Raw genomic sequence first — 15,929 nt, 5'->3', positions numbered from 1 at the left:
AAGTGAAGAAGGACTCTCTGAAGAGCCCATACTGAATATTTCTGACGCTCACAAGCCATGCATTATGTACTGTGATGTATTTAATGAGGGAATCGGTTACATCCCCAAACAGCGAGCCGATGACAACCAGGAAGAGCCCATTGCATACTACGCTTGCTAACTTCTAAACCACGAAAACAACTATGCCTTCAAAGAACTAGCCTTTTTTATTTGTTGACGCTGTAGATCGGTGGCAGTGCTACCTGTATGACAAGCCTTTCACCGTAATTAGAGACCAGCAGTGCATGCTGCGCTTTTGTGTTTGAAAAGTATAAAAAATCCTCAATGCCATCTTTTCGTTGGGTGCTGATTTTGCCTATATATGAGATCAACATTAAACACGTGAAATTTAGTAGCAACACCGAACCAGGCACACTGTTCTGAGTTCCGAAGATCCTACTGCTCAAGAAGGAAGAGCTCCAAGCACATTGTTCTGACTATCCTAAACGCACATACAAAAAAGAAAACGATATCGTGATCGTTAGCGAAAAAGGTATGAGGAAAGTAAAGTGCGCCACGGACGACCATAGTGAGGGACTTCAGGCGCGATGCGAGGCGACGGTTGTGGCATGAGAGCCCGACACGAAAACACTGGCCGGGTCGCCGAAGGCAGCGGAGCTTTACTGGCGCCTTGGAAAGGGAGCAAGCGGTTGTACGATGTTCTGGCCAGAAATGCAGCGTACTACGTAAGATGGTCAGAGATAGCTCGATGAGGCAAAGATGGCAACGCTTCCGCGACCTGGGCTTCAATAGTCTGCTGAAGTGCATGAGGCAGCTCTGGTGGTGGGTCCGGACCTCCACGTAGGAATGCGAGTTAACGTGCGGCCTCCTTTCGGAATATTGTCCATCGGCTGCGGTCATCCTGCTACCACGCGCTAGCCTGCCGTACGGTGCGGCGAGTGAGGACGCGTTGCTTATGGAGCTCCTCGCAGCTCTGGCACGAGATCATTAAGGATGCCATGGAGTTGGGCTGCTTGGCTAAGAGCATTTGGAAGGAATATCTTCATCGATAACCTTTCATGATATTCTTGATCTTATCGGCCTCCCGCATCTGAATGTTCACCTATTTGCAGAGATCCGCCACCTCCTCAATGCAGATGGTGAATACGTCGGCCGGCTGCTGGGCGCGCTCTCGAAAGCGCTGCTCGGCGCATCGCTTACGCACCCGAAAACTGCAAACCTAGGTGAAGATAGTTTGGAACATTGACCAGGTCACGATAACCAAGCCGTAGTTGCGGCACCAGGGCTTTGCGACGTCAGCCAGTTAAAGGATGATGATGTTTAGTTTCATGGTGTCGTCCCAGCGGTTGTCTGTGATGACCCATGAACCTCATCACTTGAAAGAGGGTTTATTCGCGCACCTGCCTCCGAAATTGCCAAGGATGCCAAGGAATGCCGCCTAATTGCCCGTGCGTTTTTGCACAAATTGCGCGCAACTGCGTCTCGTTGTACCGTGCTCACTGCATGCAAGTTTGAATCGTCGTAATGGCATAGCACTACACTACACAGTATATGCATTGCTTTCGAGAACAGCTCGTTGTGGGGATCAAAATTATCAGTTAACTTACGGTCTGCCGTGCCCGGTGTCCTTCAGGAAGTGCAGCAATTCAAAATACTGCCACGCCACATCATTGTCGGCCACTTCTACGGCTCCGGCACCCCTTTTCTTTGCATCCGTCCTCGCTTGGTATTGAAATATACCTGCGCTTAAAAGACACGGACTGAAAGAAAGAGACACACACACAAAGCGCTGTGTGTGTGTGTCTCTTTCTTTCAGTCCGTGTCTTTTAAGCGCAGGTATATTTCAATATGGTAAACCAACTCGGCCAAGAAACCACTCGCTTGGTATATCCGGCGAAATTTGTTCCGCAACGATTTCCACCCCTTTTGCGCTAGATCGAAACCCACTGCAGGATTTAAACACAAGCGTTTGCGAGCACATTTCACTTAATCAGTACTCGTCACAAGCACGATATCAGCTTACCTTTAGTTGGTAGGCTTGGCCGAACCTCCGCTGCCACTTCCAGTCACAAAGCGGCCTTTATGAGCTTATTTTTGTGGCTTTTATGGCTCGCCTGCCAGAGCGACGGTGGCCTTTGCACTGCGGCGATCAAACTTTCATTGATTATTTTGCTCAGCACTCAAACTATTCACAACGATGGACTTTCACAGTTTGAAAAATGGGTGCTAGATGATCCATGCTCGCAGGAATCACTGACTGCTGCACATTTCCTGCTGCACATGAAGACTTGCCGGCAGCGGAGGCTCCACTGCCACAAACAGCGCTTGCGCAGGGCAAACGGCATAAAAGAAAGGCCGACCGGGCCGATGAGGCAATAGAGCTAACCTGAGCAAGCTCACCGAGGCCCTTATTGGTAACGCAAATTTTTACTATTGTGAGTTTTTCCGATTATCATTAGGCAAAATGATGAAAACAGTACCGGAGGCCACTCGACTGGGCTGCAGATAAAGCTGCTCCAAGCGTTCCAGGAATACACTGCTAAACAAAGCTGTGTTGCCCATTTTTCTTCTTCCTAACACAGGTCATTTTGTTGAATCATTTTCTTGGCTGTGTGTCTGACACACAGAATATGACACTCAAAACTTCAGATAACTTCTTCACCCCTGGGAAAACTCATTTATCTTTGCTGCATGTAGCACAAAAAACAGTGGTCATCCTGAGTTGAGAACATTATGAATGAAGAGGCGAGAACCTATTCGACGATCTCCACATGGTCTTGCAGGAACTCCCTGTTGACAAAGAGCAGCTGCCCATGTGAGCAGTGTGATAAAGATGCACACACATTCTTGGCCGTAAAGATCACTGCTGTTTTTAACTGGTCACCTAACCCATGGCTTTTTGCATACAGTATTAATTTCCTCATTTTCCGTAACAGGCTCTGCATATGCACAATGATTAATTTTCACAAGAGGAACCATGGTGGTTAGTAGCCACCTTCCCCTTCTGTTTTTATTGCGAAGCAATACTACTTTATCTGCCACCTCTGCCCGTTCCAGCGCGAGGCGGTGGTAGGCCCCACTTGACTTTTGGCATGACCTTTGACATGACGTCATACCATCTGTGTAAACACGGGGCCCCATCTCGCGCCGTCGCAGCGCGAGGCTAGTAGGCACCAACGGCGGCGTAACTCTCGCTCCTCTCACCAGAGGCGCCGCGCGCGGAATGACGTCGTACCATCTGTGTAAAAACGGGGCCCCATCTCACGCCGTTTGGAGTATCTGTTCTCGCTTCGGCGAGCGCGGCTTCGGCCGCTTATCTGTTTTTTGAGCAGCGTCCGCTCCGGCGGACGCGGTTGTTGCTGCGACGCGCGTCTTTCCTTTCCTCTCTCCCTTTCCTCTGATCTCTTACCTCTCCTCTATCTGCACGTGGCAGCGGTGGTGGCTTGTCTAGAGCCAGTAGCAGGCCCGTGCAATTTCCTTTTCATCCTCCTCTCAGTCACAACAACAACACGCCGTCGCAGCGCGAGGCTGATAGGCACCAACGGCGGCCTAACTTCCGCTCCTCTCACCTGGGGCGCCGCGCTCGGAGTGCCGTCATACCATCTGTGTAAAAAAAACGGGCCCCATCTCGCGCCGTCGCAGCGCAAGGCTGGTAGGCACCAACGCCGGTTCACTTCTCTCGTCAAGCCTGTCAGATGCCGCCTCAAGCAAGCAAGACACTTCGGCAGAATGCAAAGAGGAAGCATAAGCGAGCTACGGAGGCGGCAGAAGAACGAGAAGAATGACTTTCCAAGCGGCGTGCTCAATATGCAGCCCGACGAAAACGGTGAACGTCTTCGGTAGAAACAACGTCAGAAGCAAGAGAAGAAGTTACGAGTTTGGCCGACAGTGAGCAATGTGCATCTGTTTCCAGTACTAATAGTTCAGAACGCTAGAACGCAACCAAACGGCGGAACCTATCGTATTTCTTCGCAATCACCAGGCTTAACCAAGCTAAGCCACAGCCATTTTTATTGGAGAATTTGTTTGCCCTCTTTGTCCACGCATAGAATCAAACTTGAGCAGTTTTGAGCGTTTCTACCCTGCTCACAAAATTGGTGCAACGCTGGTGTATTTGTCCTACTTCATTTTATGCGAGTTTAGTACAGTAGAGCCCACAAAATATTATAGTGCCAAGGAAATGTCGCTGCTATAGCCAATAATTGTGATCAATGGATTTTGAGAAAAAAAGACAAAATGAAGATTCAAACATTTCAATCTCGCAGGAAGTTGCTTCCTAGTTCTGGGAAAAGCCACATGCTGGCAGCTTTGCTTGCTACACATAAAGCGGACAGACATCTTTTTTATAAGTATCTTCGTGCTCTGTGTTCAAGTGGAAAGGGCGGGTGAATCTGAGGGCTCTTGTTTTCTCTTTGTATCATTAGGGGCAGCCAACTCAATTCGAAGGGTAGAGGGGCCTCACACGAAGTGAAATGTGCCAGCGTGCGGTCTGCCCTGGACACTCATGGTTTTGTCATAATCCAGCACTTTTTTGTCCTGGCTCACAGTAACAAAACTTTTATAACCAGTAGCATGCCATGAAAACTTTGTAGTAAGCGGATATTTTTGTATAGAATGCGGTGCCAGGGCTGTTCACTGTTATAGCCGATATACTGTTTAAGTGGACTTGACCGTACTACAACAAAGTAGTTCCAGAATTGCTAAGTCAGCTGCACAGGTTAAAGCAGCTCGGCCGGTACTAATGCAGTAAAAACTTTCGGCATATATTTCTTAATGCAAAAGCACCCTACCTTTAGTAGCGTGGATGGTGTTACTGGCGTGCGCGTCGTCTCAGGGCTGCCACCTTAGAGATGCCTGGCTGTTGCCTCTGCCAGGGGACTTCGCTATCCGCGCTGTTGAAGTAGGTGGGAAAGAAGTCCCTGGCTGCAGCGGCATCAGCACGGTGATTTCTTGAATGGGTAGGAGCAAGTGGGAAATACTGAGGGTCTGAACTGTCCCCCTACTTTGGGTGCCTTGCCGCCAATGTACTGCAACAACAAACCCTAACACGTCCTCTCTGTCAGTGTAAGTTTGCGCAACAGGATTTTTGACTGTCAGGAAATTGTGCAAGACACAGGCGGCCTTGACAACATAGTCAACATTCTAGGGCGCAGGGAGATAGCTCGCAACAGTACCCGCCACCTAGCTGCAGTAAGGACCAAGGTATTTTCAGCACATTGCCTGAAAAAGGAATACAAAAAACATTTCAGACAATAAGGATCTCAAAACAGGCTTATAGCATGTTCAAAAAATCTACTCTGGAATCCACCCTGGTGGGGAGATGGACACATAGCTACAGAAATGTTAACGTGTTATGATAGCAACGCGTTTAATATTTATGTCTTTGAGTTTTCTATTTTGCTTTGTACTAATACTTCGTCCAGTGCATATAAATGCTACTAACAAGCTTAAATTCAAAGTCTACATAAAGCTGTCAAATTTACAAAATTTGGATTTTTCTAGCACCTTCTTTCAGTAACGCATAATATAAGGTCGATTTCCACCGTGCTCTTCTCAGTCTGTAGTTGAAGGCCCTCTTCTTGTCATCGAGATGCCTCGCTGGGTACGGACGCATAAAGTGAGTCCTCAGTTGGAAGGCTTCATCGCCCACAAAAGCGTACGGCGCTATAGCTGCTTACCTAGGAAGCCTCCCAAGTTTGGGGATATCAATGCTTCCTCTGCTGAGGTCACGGCCAAGTCACAGTTTTTGAATGTTCCACCATCACTGCACCGACCTATTCCGCCTAAATCTATTAATACGTATTTGCGGTGGCTGTCCACAACAGCCATCAGCAGTACTGAGTATGTGCCCTGAAATGAAAATCATAGTAAAGACTGAATTAAAAGTATGGCACATAAAACTACATCAATTTCAAAAGCTCAATGCTGCAAGCGCGAAGGTGTGACTCCATGCTATACAACACGGCAGCTTCTCTTGAGCACTTAAACCTTAGAACAATAGAAGAACCTTCTGTTCCCGGAAATCTAGTGGTAGACAGTGGTTGGTACACTGCAGCAAGGGCCTGAGTCGTTTACATCTGCAAGTAAAATGGTCTTTTAATCTAGAAACTGCTGGTTCAGAGACAATACCAACAAACACAAGGTGTTATGACCAACAAATGAAATATGAACGTGAAATATGAAACTATAACAACAAAAACAGGAGGTGTTATCACTTGATCAATTGCAGTTTCCATAAGGTGACAACTGTCACATCATGTGTTATTGCATCCTGGCAATTTTATTTGCTGCTGGTACGTTACATACGCTGTTGCAATGCTAAATGTGCGCCATAATACGCTTCTCTTGGTTAAACCGCTCCCTTATTCGCGCTGGAATCTGATAAAGAGATGGCACGCGACTGTCGTGTTTTTTCAATACCATGTCTGGATCACGCACTTCCCTGATTAGATCAGAATTAACTACAAATCTGCATAGTCTGTAGTATTTCCGACCCATAACAAGCAGCTTCTGCACAGTGCTCATTTAGCATTGTGACCGTCTATGCAGGCTATGAAATCTTGAACAGTACTTGCTTCCTAAGCTGCCTTTAATAACTTGTTTATTCAATGTAGGCAAGAAAGCACGCACAGTGACGTATTGTGCCTGTATACACTGAATGTCGTCAAGCATGCACAATGACTTGTATTTCGACTCTGTAGGGGAATCACGCGAGATGAACGGTCAGAGCAACTTAAGCTTTGAAGTGCAACTTAAATCGCAGTGGAGAGCAATCTACCTTGGTAAATACCAGCAGCAATATTTTGTTTCTGGAGTGATGACAGAAATAGGATTGCTATTTCCCTATGAGAACAATTGTCATGGCATTAATCCATTTCACGAGTGTGATTACCTTGTAATTGTAGTATCTGCTCCTAGAATTTGGAGGGCAGACAATAGCCACATGGTTGTCATCAACTACTCCCAAGCAGTTTGGGAACTGTCATCGGTCGGCAAAATCATCGGCAATTCGGCGCCACTCCGCCTCTGTCGATGTCTGGAAGAAGGTAACTGCTCTGTTTTAAGGTGGACAGTAGCAAACTTGCAAGGCAAGTGCCATGACGGAAAGCCAATACCCATTGACGGATATGTGGAATGCAATTCTTTTCATTCCCTTCTTAGGGCCCATTACATCTGCCTGTTCCTTGTTCTTAAACTGCCAAAATGTTGAATTGCCAAGAGTTAAAACAATTCCAGTTTCGCGAAACTGGACGGTAAATGCCGCGTGTACTTTGGGAATTTATAATCAATAACGGAAAAACTGGAACATGACCACAATAAAGACTTTAATTTTACTTTCCTTCTTGGTATTTTTAGCTGTTAACAACGACGTCACCCTTGAAACCCCTTTCCGATTCGGCGATATTTGTGTTGGTCGCTGAAAAGCTATTTCAAGGCTTCGTCAGGTGCTTCCAATTCCTAGAAAAAATACAAAGCTACCGCTTGCACTCCAGCTAAAGTTATGATACACCTGTTATCGTGAGGCGAGAATAGCCAGTCACTGTGTTCGACTGCTGATCGAAAGACGGATGTTCGATCACAGCACTGGCGGTAGCTTTTCGATGGAGGCGAAATGCTAGAGGCACGTGTACTGTGCGATGTCAGTGCATGTTAAAGAACACCAAACGGTCGAAATTAATCGGAGCCCATAAGGTGACAACTGTCACATCATGTGTTATTGCATCCTGGCAATTTTATTTGCTGCTGGTGCGTTACATACGCTGATGCAATGCTAAATGTGCGCCATAATACGCTTCTCTTGGTTAAACCGCTCCCTTATTCGCGCTGGAATCTGATAAAGAGATGACACGGGACTGTCGTGTTTTTTCAATACCATGTCTGGATCACGCACTTCCCTGATTAGATCAGAATTAACTACAAATCTGCGTCGTCTGGCACTGCATTCTATACAAAAATATCCGCTAACTACAAAGTTTTCGTGCCATGCTACTGGTTATAAAAGTTCTGCTACTGTGAGCCAGGATAAAAAAGTGCTAGATTATGACAAAACCATGAGTCTCCAGGACAGACCACACGTTGGCACATGTCACTTCGTCTGAGGCCCCTCTACCCTTCAAATTGAGTTCGCTGCCCCTAATGATACAAAGAGAAAACAAGAGCCCCCAGATCCCCCCGCCTTTTCCGCTTGGACACAGAGCATGAAGATACTTATGAAAAAGATGTCTGTCCGCTTTATGTGTAGCACGCAACGCTGCCAGCATGTGGCTTTTCCCAGAATTAGGAAGCAACTTCCTGCGAGATTGAAATGTTTGAATCTTCATTTTGTCTTTTTTTCTTAAAATCTATTTATAGCAAGTATTGGTTATAGCAGCGACATTTCCTTGGCACTGTAATATTTTGTGGGTTCTACTGTACTAAACTCGTATAAAATGAATGAGGACAAAGACACCAACGTTGCACCAATTTCGTGAGCAGGGCAGAAACGCTCAAAACTGCTCAAGTTTGACTGTATGCGTGGATAAAATGCAACGGGCTGTTCCTGGTTGTCATCAGCTGGCTGTTTGGGGATGCCACCGATTCCCTCATTAAATGCATCACACTACATAATGCATGGCTTGATAACGTCAGAAATATTCAGTATGGGCTCTTCAGAGAGTCGTTTCTTCACTTCTGCAAAAGCGTTTTCATCGGCCGACCAAATCTAGTGGTAGACAGTGGTTGGTACACTGCAGTAAGGGCCTGAATCGTTTACATCTGCAAGTAAAATGGTCTTTTAATCTAGAAACTGCTGGTTCAGAGACAATACCAACAAACACAAGGTGTTATGGCCAACAAATGAAATATGAACGTGAAATATAAAACTATAACAACAAAAACAGGAGGTGTTATCACTTGATCAATTGCAGTTTCCATAAGGTGACAACTGTCACATCATGTGTTATTGCATATTCTTCGTCTGTTATTATTCAACATTTATGCAGGTGGCTTAATAAACATTATTAAGATGCTAGATTTATAGTGTATGCCGATCACAAAATTTTATTTGTCCCAGGACCTCATTCATCTGAGCTCGCATCTGCATGCTAGCAATAAAGCCAACAACAAAATGTCAGCAATATAGTGGGAAACCAGGGCACAGATACAATTTTGTATTTGCTGGCTGTAAGCTAGCAAAGAGTAGTCTGAGAACTATAACTATTCTTCGCGATTACTGCACTTGATTCGGGTGGCCAGAAGGATGTGTCGTGGCACTGCTCCTTTTTTTTTTAATTTACATAAGTGACTTCGTTGACGTCATTCACAGCGGCGTTTTCATCCGATGAATTGCCGATGACTGTTTCTTTAAAGAAACAGCATGCGCACTGGTTAATGCGATATTACCTGAACATTTGCAGGCTATTTCACACTGCTGCGCAAGCTCGGGCATGGAGTTTAGCGCTGGAGAAACAGTACATCTGCTAGTCACCAGAAGAAAAAATGCGAGTACTGTTACTTACCAGCTTCATAACGACAAAATTTTAGAAATGGATTCATGCAAGTACCTGGTAGTTACACTAAAGAATAAACTAATCCGGTCAATGCGATCACTAGGAATTTATTCTGCTGGAATTCGGACCTTTTGGCTCCTCATATTCATTTCAGTACCGAACACGCAGCATAGAACAGCTTTGTTCGAACTCCGCTCGGATATGCAGACATAGTATGGGCCCACATAATAAGAAAAAGATATGGTTCAGGCCGAGGGTGTTTAAAGAAAGGCGGCAGTCACCGTGTTTGCTTATGAGACCACATAGCATACACACTCTTGAACCTCGTAGAAAAGTCGTGGCCTCATCTTTCTCAATAAGTGTCCCAAAGGAAAAATAAAACAAACTTGCCGAAACATAAAAAGTAACTATAAAGGATGACCATGCATATCCAGGGACATTAACTGGCACAAATTTTCCCCCTAACGGATATATGTAAAATTGTTCTTCCCTAGAAATGTGGCGGGTTAGAATATGCTACCCTTCCATATTTTAGTCATCTAATATTACTCTGGAACATCACCTTCATACTTATTAATCTCCCCGCTTCACATGGCCATCCCGATGCTCATGTTTTTTGCCTAATTTGGCAAACCCTTGTTAATGTCGTGATTCTTTATAGACTATGATCCTCCTGATAGCAGCATATCTGATCTGCCATGTATGAAAACATAAATAATAAAACACCGATTTACCCTTGTAACCTTGCTCTTTAGAAAATAGCAGCAGCAGTTTATAATAAAGTAGCCAATTCGGCGCTTGGAATTCACCACGGTGGATCAAAACACCGTCGTTTGCTGAGCAACCTCCTTCTGTACGAAATCTATACGACCACCTCGAAAATGGCGAAAGAATGCTGGTTTAAGTCCGTTGTTATTCTTGTTTTGATTGTTTAAGCGTGCCATATTCATTGGTGTCGTCATCCTTATTGTGGGGTTGCAAGTGGGACATCTAGCGGCTAATATCCTGAATACATCGCTGGCATTTTCTTCATCAACTACGCTTAAGATGTTTACAAAACGGCAAAAGCAGGGAAGTTACACAATGAAGAAGTAAACGTCATTGCTATGCACGTCATTGCTATGCACGTCGGTCAAAATGTGGTTAGCAATGACGTCCTTTTAAAGTGCACCTAGCGCATGTTTTCCGGTCTTTGGTCTACTCCTGCTTATTGTTTGCAAATCCTGTAATGCCTGGCGGTACACCTGCCGTGCGGAGTATCAAAATTGGAGTGTTGCTTGAAGAAGTTTACGAAATATTATTTTTGTGGTCATCACCTGCACCGGCAAATAATGGATAAGTTATTAATAATGGTCTTGATTTACTTCATGTGCCTGCATATAAGCGCTCACTATTAACTCGATACGGTTGAAGGGTCCGTTGGATCCAGTGCTGGCTTTCTCTGCGTCGGCGTTGATAGCAAAAAATCACGGGCATGACTTTCTGGCAGTTGGTCCCCAGAGATCAACCTAGCAAACAGGTGGGCCTCCCAGGTCACCTGACCTTGCGGCGTCAACGCAACCTTTTTTCATATAAGACTAAATAAATCATTAAGCTATCTCGTCATACCCGTAAGGAAGATTTTAAGTGTCCCCGTCAATTTTGTTTTCCTGATAGGGTCAGAAATAACCAAAACTGCGAAGTTTATTTCTTCTGCAACTAACGTTTTTTGTAGTACACCCTGCTCCAGTCTGCATCTCTCTGTTTTCATCATTTGTGAGCAAATGCCGGAAATTTGCAACTTACCCAATGCCTTCATACACTCGCAAACAATCCAAACATCAGATATCGTGCTAGAAACCTGTAGTGCTACTTACCTACCAAGTTTCGAATGGACCGTGAAGCACTGCCCTACTTAAAAAGGGGATTTCGCGCGGAGCACTCTGCGACTTGTTATGAATTTTAAATCCGCTTGAAGCTTATCACAGCTTTAAATCGTCATTTTGAGGTGCGAGCCACTTGTTTGCTTTCGAACTCAAGAAAATGGTTTTTGAGGGAAATGGAGCATCCGCTCAACGCAGATGGCGACGATTTGACCTTCGTGCTTCCCACTGGCACGGATTGATTCCTGCGTTCAGGGCGCAGTAAATTGTCAGGCTCCCACTGCGATCTCTTTGGCTAGAAGAAAATAGGTTACTTCCTGCAGCTTCACCTGTCAATGAGACTTAATTGCGATACGACTTCGTGCAAAGGGCCTCTTTTCAGTAGTCGCATTGCCAACGAGGTATTCCGCGAACTCAGATCAGGTGTCGTCTTACCGCAATACGAACACGGTAGCCAGGGGGCCATCTTTGTCACGCTACGGCACAAAAGGTGAGTTGAAGACCTACATTATAGTAGCATGCGCCAGGTTAATTTATTTATAGAATACTGCTGACCTTAACATGGTTCCAAGGAGGAGGAATAAAAATATACATAAAGAAACGCGGAAGTTACATCGCATAGTAAAGCAGAAGGAAAAACAACTCAGCAACTTTCAATAAACAATTTTTTCAATGGCATCGATGCTGTTTACAACCTCAGGCGGAAGTTCATTCCATTGAGTTATTGTGCGTGGAAAAAATGAGTATTTGAAAGCATTGATTCTAGCCCTGTACGGTGTTACTGATTCCATGTTACGATGTCGTGTCAGTCGCGTTTTGATCGGTTTAAAAAATAAATCTGGGCTTATGGGGAGTTTGTTACTTTTGAGTATCTTTGAATTTTTCTTCGTGTTTGCAAGGACTGTTTGTTTCGTTGTTCCATAAGAGTGGTTGGAGAGTCAGTAGGACGAATTTATTAAAGATTAATCGTACAGATTTTCGCCGGATTATTTCCAATGGTTCGAAGTTGTGTTTTGTGTAAGGATCCCAGACGGTGCATGCATACTCTAGATTCGGTCTAATGATTGATTTGTAGACTAAAAGCTTTGCATTAGATTGACATTCTAGTACTCCTCTGGAAACCTCCAGATTGATCCCTCCTATATACAGGTCTCAATTACTGTAGTAAATAAACCACAGAGTACATTAGTTGTTACATACCCAACAGTCCTGCACAAAAGTATTTTGGAACAGAAACGAATTGATGAACGCAAATTTTTAATATGTTATAAAATTTCACTATAAGAATGAACATACTCACTCCCTTCGACAGGCTTCCATTTTTTCGCGATAGCGTTCTTGCTATCGCGAAATCCGTTCCGCATTGGTTATCCTGGAAGTCTTAACTGCTCGATTCGAGCGATGGGAAAAAATGTAAAAAGAAAGATTTTGATGAACATCGGAAGAACGGACAATCACCTTCAGTATATTCATAAGAGTAATTTACAATTCTCTAATATTCAAAATTTTTTCCAACAATGTTGGACATTGAAAACATCGAAAGAAATGGGAAACAATGAGCCGCAGTGAGTGCCATTGGCTGGGGTAACTCAGGTTTCGCCATCTTGCTGGCAGAGGCATCACGCAAGCAACTGAAACTTTCAGCAGTTTTAGGTACACTGAATCAGTCATGTCTTCCGAAACAGTAAACTAATCAGTGACATATGAATCTTTCCCCCATGCTTCAGGAGTCACAGGGCAGTTATCGTTGCAGTAAAAAAGGCAATACAAGATGTGCTCAACAATTACACATCATTATATAATATTCGTTCCTTCCTGGGCTGGGATCTACGTATGTCCGCGTATATCTAATGAGGATCATTGATCAGTCAAGAGGGCAATACCTAAAGCACTTTTCACCTTTTTCTCAAGCAGTAATCCTAGACAAACCGTACTGTCTGCAGTCTGTAAAATGGCAGGGCTTTAACGTAATTAAACCGAACAGACGTGCCAAAACAAGCGTTCAGCGTGATTGGCTAATGGTTTTTCTTTGTTGGATCATCTGCCCATCTGGAAGCGATTATAGGATTCTGGTTAAGCTCTGGTCGAGGTTAAGCTGATCTGATCTGCTCCGGCAGCAGGTGCAAGTTGATGAAGACGGATATGTGCAATGGACAGCGCGAGAGTGTGCCGCAGTTTAACACGACGCGTCATCGGATGCCGCAGATGCAAGTTGATGAAGACGGATATGTGCAATGCACAGCACGAGAGTGTGCCGCAGTTTAACACGACGCGTCATCGGATGCCGCAGATGCAAGTTGATGAAGACGGATATGTGCAATGCACAGCACGAGAGTGTGCCGCAGTTTAAAACGACGCGTCATCGGATGCCGCAGATGCAAGTTGATGAAGATGGATATGTGCAATGCACAGCACGAGAGTGTGCCGCAGTTTAACACGACGCATCATCGGATGCCGCAGATGCAAGTTGATGAAGATGGATATGTGCAATGCACAGCACGAGAGTGTGCCGCAGATTAACACGATGCGTCATCGGATACCGCAGATGCAAGTTGATGAAGACAGATATGTGCAATGAACAGCGAGAGAGTGTGCCGGAGTTTAAAACGACGCGTCATCAGATGTGGCGAAAACAGTGCTCTGGTGCACTGGCTTTTAATCATTTATTTATTTCACCCACAAGAAACTTAAAGGCCTACTTGACCGAAACTTTACTTCGGCTAATTTTGCGCTCGATATAGTGCGCATGTTATTAACAATGTTTATATTTAATATTAGGGCTGTGAAGCGTCTAGAATTTTAGAAGAACTGCAGATTGGGCTAGTTGGTGTCGATTCATAGTGATGGTTCAACAGCGCAAACACACACAGACCAAGAAGGAGACAAGACACACTCAGCGCTGTGTGTGTCTTGTCTCCTTCTTGGTCTGTGTGTGTTTGCGCTGTTGAACCATCACTAGAATTTTAGTTAGAAGCGTTCAAAAACCTCTGTAGCAGACGACGCAGACCCCTAGCGGTGTGCTGAACAACTAACAAACCTCATCGGAAATGACGCACATTTGAGACACCGGCATCGCCGGCTCGCCAGTTTCAGGCGTTGTGAAGTGAGTGCGCGCGCCTTGTAAGCTCTTCTTCTGGCGCGTTTCTGGCTGTTTTCACCGCGAAGCTCGATGGTATCCGAGAAAAATAAACTGCTGGCATCATGTAGACGAAGTGCATGGCCGCGGAAGGGAATACGAGGAATGTGGAAAGTACCATGTATACCTCTCGTCCACTGCCCTTCACCCCCGATCTCGAAAGCTGGTGTCAGCTGTCTGGAGCTCAGGTTTTAACGCGAATTCCCCTCTCTTCTTCAAAAAAGATAATGGTTGGTGACTGACGCTTCTGCCTCGCGCTAACCCCTTTTGTGGGTTGGGCTTTGTCAATAGACCTGTCCCGGTCTACATCATGCATCAGAGCACCTACGTTTTTCTGGCCCGATCGGCAAAGCATGCCACGAACCGAAGGCTTCGAGGCGTCTCTAATCGGGATTATAAAGAGGAGGGGGGAACCGCTTGTCACAAGCTAGCTAAGCCGGTCCAGAAGTTAAAGTGGACGGCTTTGCTCATTGAGCAACGCCCTTTTGACGGCACGTTATTTACACCAGGCAGAGGTCTCTGGTTCGTCTGAAAAAGAATCAACATATGCACACCCGTTTATTGCAGGTACAGCTCTGCCCAATGCGCAATAATGCCGTCGTGCGCCGAGTGTATCTGCTGCCTCGAAGATTTGCAGGCCGGGCTGAGAATCCTGGAAGGCCACACAAGCGTTACTGAAAACGTCGACTTTCTTACTGCCTCACGCCATTCACACTTGAGGTCGATTACAGGAAGCTTCAGCGTTACCATTCGAGACGCGTCTCCAAGACCCCAGAGAACTGCACGCATGTTATTTGAATGATAATCTTTTCAAAGAATTCTGATTTTATTCAGTAGGGTAAGGGTGCGGGCTAGTTGGTGATCCATAACATATAAATATCAAATTTATATGTTTGGTTAGAGACACTTACGGTAATTTGCGCGGTGGGCGTATACGGTCGACTGGGGTTCGGCAACCACGTCGTTCTGCCCAGCTGTGTGGTTTGAAAAGATTAGAAAAACCTTTCCGTCCCTGCAGTATACGGACTTTAAGTGGTTCTAGGTAAATACTGTAATGAACGCAACGCATAAGTTTTTGTTCATTTGAATCGACATGTATTTCGCAACGCGCAGTGGCTTGCCCGACCGAGCCACGCAAAGATAAACCATGCAGCCCACCATCGGCACCGCACTGATGCCACGGTCCTCGAAGAGAAAAATATATATTTATTTTGCAACACAAATTTTTCTTCTGGCATATTCTTTCGCTTAACGCAACACCTAATTCTCTTCAGCTCTCTTTTTACACATCCATCTGTTTTTATTGATTTAACTGGCGTTCACAGCACCTGTTCTAGATTTCTGTGCACAGGCAGGAATACCTTTCGACGGGGGAGAAAAATGAGAAGGAAAAGGAGAAGGCAGGTCATTTTTTTTTATGGAGACAACAAAAACCATATTGCA

General features: G+C 45.1%; 1 protein-coding gene and 1 pseudogene across 1 annotated transcript in view; one reads left to right on the top strand and one right to left on the bottom strand.

Moving 5' to 3' along the window:
* Nucleotides 1-15,929, top strand: part of LOC149360289 (uncharacterized) — a 98,925-nt gene that overhangs the window by 20,434 nt on the left and 62,562 nt on the right. The gene's annotated exons all lie outside the window — the stretch shown is intronic.
* LOC149360291 (uncharacterized) lies at nt 4,811-5,829 on the bottom strand (annotated as a pseudogene).

The sequence above is a fragment of the Amblyomma mixtum genome, chromosome 2, assembly GCF_055824585.1.
Source record: "Amblyomma mixtum isolate Tamu chromosome 2, ASM5582458v1, whole genome shotgun sequence".
Taxonomy (NCBI): Eukaryota; Metazoa; Arthropoda; class Arachnida; order Ixodida; family Ixodidae; genus Amblyomma; species Amblyomma mixtum.
The sequence above is the reverse complement of the archived record's forward strand: the minus strand, read 5'-3'. Positions and strand labels throughout refer to the sequence as shown.